This window comes from Electrophorus electricus, chromosome 9, assembly GCF_013358815.1.
Source record: "Electrophorus electricus isolate fEleEle1 chromosome 9, fEleEle1.pri, whole genome shotgun sequence".
NCBI lineage: Eukaryota > Metazoa > Chordata > Actinopteri > Gymnotiformes > Gymnotidae > Electrophorus > Electrophorus electricus.
The window spans coordinates 16,866,714-16,871,713 of record NC_049543.1 but is presented as its reverse complement, the minus strand read 5'-3'; the positions used below and the strand labels follow the sequence as shown (position 1 = coordinate 16,871,713).

At 37.7% G+C, this 5,000-nt stretch overlaps 1 protein-coding gene across 14 annotated transcripts in view; it reads left to right on the top strand.

Moving 5' to 3' along the window:
• ptprdb (protein tyrosine phosphatase receptor type Db) overlaps nucleotides 1-5,000 on the top strand; it is a 63,895-nt gene that overhangs the window by 2,266 nt on the left and 56,629 nt on the right. The gene's annotated exons all lie outside the window — the stretch shown is intronic.

Here is a 5,000-nt window from a genome sequence, read left to right as displayed (position 1 = left end):
GTGAGGGAGAAAGTTAAGCAATAACATTCTGAGGTGTTAAATGGGAAGGTGATGGATGTGATAAACAAATCTGCTTCAACTCTGAAAAGCAGAGCAGTCTACTGAGACTGGAGAGGTTTGCTTTGGAGCACAGGGAGGATATGTTCCTTACTCATATGAAAGATTTGATATTATGATTGTTTTCTATTTCTCCGCAACACTCTCTCCGGCTCCTCATTACTCTTCACCAGCTTCGTGCAATTGCTTAGAGGTCTGTGTGGACTGTACTTAGATGTCTGTGTGGACTGTACTTAGATCTTTCAAACTTAGCCAGAGATGGAGTGGGTTGGTGTCCCTGAGATCAATAAAACTGTTCAATGAAATTTTTAGTCTATTTTAGTCACACACACATTTTAGTGATTTTAGTCTCAGTCTCTCTCTCTCTCTCTCTCTCTCTCTCTCTCTCTCTCTCTCTCTCTCTCTCTCTCTCACACACACACACACACACACACACACATACACACACACACACACTGTCTCTCTCTTCTTTTCTCTCTGTATCCTTCTCTATATATAATGAAAAATGAGACATGCTTAATGTTCTGTAGCATTAAAGGAATATGTCAGCATTTAAAAAAATCACTGTTTTTTTTAAAACTTACTTAACAAATAAATTTGATTGGGTATATTCATATTATAAATCATTTAATGGCCAAACTGACGTGCTAAAGTAATACAAAATTAGTAGGCCTCAATAAGAACTGGTCAGATAACAGAACCTAAAATTAGAAAAAAGCATGACAAGGCAGCTTTTAGTTACCATGCTACCCACAGCTGGAATAAACTCATAGGTGAAAATCTCAGAGGTACCCAAAACTTTACTACTTTTAAATCTACACTGCAAACATTCCTGTTCTCAAACTTCAATTATAATACTATCAAACTTAAATTATAAGTGTGCAGAGAGAAGGAGAAACTCAAAAGATCTCTAAGGATTGCACTGGTGAGATGGAAGTAACGTTTAGTAGAAAACAAGGCAAATCACAAACACCAAAAATACCAAAAGAGAACAAACTGAATCCAGAGTTGTTAAGCAAAGGCAAACGTTCACAGAAAAATGGCTAAAATCAATACTACAAACCAAATTCATAAAACCTCCCCCCAGATTTAATGTGATGTTAAAGGGCCAATGTGTAATATTGACATCAAGTGTGTAAAATGAACACTTCAGTTCCAAATTCAAAACATTGGAGAGTTTTCAGCCATCACCCCTCTTCCTCACGCTCCAAACTTGCCAAGTTGAGGACAATGAATCTACATGAACAAACACGAGACAAGCTCAACATGAAACTTTGACAATGGCAAGTGACAATGAGTCCTACACTTTCAGTTTATCAGCTAATGTATATGTTTGCAATGTTTTTTATTGTTTACAAATTATAAACCAGCTCATGTGGATTTTGAAATAACTCTGTCAATGTTAGTTGCATGACTGGTTATGTACAGTAGCCAAAACTAAGCCTGTTATCATAAAAAAAAGCCCACTGCTTCAGGTATTAAGTGCGCCCACCCATGTCAAATGAAGCCATAATCATCCTACTTACACAGAAAATTGTACATTGTTTCTCTAAAATATGTACCTAGTGATCTACCTAATTTTGAACACATCCATTGATTCAGTCACAAAACTGAATAAACTATTTGGTTTTAATTGTATATGATATAATTATATATTATAGCTAAATAGCTAGTAGCTAGGGATGGGCATGAGTAATGTTACTTGATTTGGATGTCAGAATTAATTCAATGTATATAAATTGCATTTGTAAATTGAATTAATTTACAGTCAAACCTGCAGTTTCTGTCATTCATTTCTGTCACAGTGGTTGTTGCTGAGGTAGTAAACAGCTGTGGCCTGTCTGCTCCTCAGGTGTGACTCATAGCAGTTAATGTTTGCATGTGTTAGTCTGATGGCATTAGTCAGCACTAGTTGGGGTCACTTCTCCAGCTGTGTCTCAAATACTCGCTGCACTTGATAATGCACACGGACCACAGAGTATGAATAAAAGTACTCTAATGTTGACTTAAAATGCCCATCTCTACTAGTAGCAATGATAAATTATTCAATGCTTACCTGTTCAGGAGAAAATTTGCTAAATCAGCATGAGGTTCTTCTTGGCTCCAAGTTGTCTCCATCTTTCAAATGCATCACCAGTATTTGCATTTTACTACATGTTTGCTGATGGAGCTTTTTAGAAGGATGGTGAGACTTTTTAGGTCAGGTTAGAATCTAACATTAACTCTGTTGATCCAGTTTGTTTGCTTGCTTTCATGGCTGCAGCGCACTGTGTTTGCCGGCCAATTTGTTTCATATCTGGCAACCAAGGGTGTCCAAATGGCACTGGGAAATAGGCAGTGGGTAGGATAACAGGTCTAAACACAAACGGGACTTACTGCTCCTTAATGGAAATTACAAAGGAGAACATACTGCATATGATTCAGCATGTGTAAACTAATACTGTTATCACAGAAACCTGTGTTTCAATTTAGCATGTTTCCTTAATCTTTGATGTCATTTGTCATGGTAATTTTATGATTTAGTACAGTAAATATATTAAATATTGTTCCTTTAACAACAAATAGCACATGGTAACATGTTCCCTCATTCATAATGTTGATTGCTGACAAATTTACTGACTGCGTAAAACAAGGTGCTACTGCATTGTGTGCATATGAAGTTCATAAAAGAATACCACAGCAGAAAAAAACCCTGAACCTGTCAATTTGTAAATGCTAAGAAGCTGACTTGGATTGGATCATAGTTTTTCTAAAAATGTTTGTTTAAAACATACATTTTTGGTCTGTTTAGAGTTAGTATAAGTATTTTGCCAAAGGAAATGCAAATTTAGGTAATGGAGAGGAAGAAACTATGAACAGATATGGACTGAGGAGACATAACATTTTGCTGCTCTGCCATGATTTAGGAATACTGTCATCAACTGAGCACAACCTTGCAGTTTCAGTCTTGCAATGCATTACCTTTTTACGTAACGAGCAGTTTTCAGCATACTACTGGTCTCCTAGGATTAGTCTGTCATTTTGGGGAGGGTCTGTAATATGCATGGCCTCATTTACATGTTGATTTTCATTGGCTTTCACCTAGGGCACAGGTGAATTTAGTATATTGGTAAGTTGACATCAGTGTGCTAATTATTGCAACAGGAACTTTATGAATTAGAATTAAATATGGTGTCACAGTTTATCATTTACCTATTAGCCTGATAGTATACAGGCTGCATGAGCTTCCCTTAGGCCTGCAGTCATCGTCAAATTCAGAAGAAAGTTATAATGGAACAGGCTATAATGATTTCATGACAATTTTTTTAGAATTACAATCTGACAGCAATTGTTGGATGAAGTACAAAGACTTAAGAAATGCTCTGCCTCTCTGCTCTGTCTCCGCTCCCTTGCTCTGTCTCTCTCTTGCTCTCTCTATCCCTCTGTATGTCTCTCTCTCTTGCTCTGTCTATCTCTTGCTCTCTCCTCTCCCTTGCTCTCTGTCTCTTTTGCTCTGTCTCTCTCTTGCTCTCTCTATCCTTCTGTATGTCTCTCTCTCGCGCTCTCTATCTCTCTGTATCTCTCTCTCTTGCGCTGTCTCTCTCTCTCTCTCGTGCTTTCTGTCTCTCTTGCTCTCAATTTTCAATTCAGTAAGCTTTATTAGCATGACCATATGCAGTAACAATTTTGCCAAGCAGTATTACAGTAAAACCACATGAATGAACCTCTGCAATTAAGGAAATTAAGAATTCTCTGCTCTCTGGGCAGCCATGATTTCTTATATCAGCCAGTCTGGATGGCCAGGCTGTGTTCACTGAGTCTGTACTTTGTCAGTGTGGTTCTGTGTTTAATATCACTGTGAACAGGTAGTCTGCTACAGTGTCCTGTCCTTTTAAGGCCAGATAGCACTGCATTTTGCTTTGTGCTTGTGTTTGTGTGTTCCAGTGGGTGATATAGTTTTGTTTTTGAAGTGTTACAATTTGGTTTGGTCTGATTGTTTGCATTTCAGACTGGTCCTGGTGTGTAACAATGTTAGTGTTAATGCTAATATCAGTATTACGACCAGCTGTATGAGGAGAATCTTTTTTTCTGCTCAGTTCTTGTTCTCTCTCTGTCTGTCTGTCTGTCTGTCTCTCCCTCTTGCTCTCTATGTGTCTCAGTGTTCTTTGCTAGGTCAAAAAACTGACAGCCAGGATAACAGTTCTGACCCAATCCAGACTTCGACAGACATGTAGACCTACAGACAGTGTTGTGTGGATTAGGAACATAAGCATTCATGCATGCAGTATGGAAAGGTACTGAGACTGCAATTGCATGACTCATACTTGTTAAAATGGCATACTTGAAGTGAAAGCTCAGGGTTATTCTGGTTTGTTACATACTTTTTCTGTTTCTATGACGAAATTCCCCCTTTCCCGCTTTATCATTTATTGAGTTAGACAGCTGAAAGACAGGTTTGAGGTCAATTCCATTTCAGTTCATCCTACTGAAATGCAGTTATGCCTTAATGGTTGACAAGTTGACATTCAATTGATAATTGCAATTAACTGATTTTTTAAAAGATAATTAATTTACCTTTTTAAAGATTTTTTATCTGCTGAACTGATGGATTACATCTTAGCTCAGCCTTTGGTCCTACATTATGGATATGCTGAGTAAGTAGTGGTTCTGTGGAGGTTATTCCCTGCAGTCTGTATCAATTCCCTCCACTCTACCAATCAGTGTCAGGCTTACACAGACCTAGAGAATTCATCATAAAGTTCCATAGGAAGGGAATTGTTCCTGCTTCTTCCTCACGAAACGTAATTATTTTATATTGGAATGGGTATTGGTGATTCAATGATAACTTGCATAACTTTGAAAATACCTGTCAGTCACATGCACTTTGTGGTTTAATATTTTTTCAGCTAAGTGTGCCACATCCTTGCTTCTGCAATTTGGCTTTAGAGCCCGTAAATTAAGCG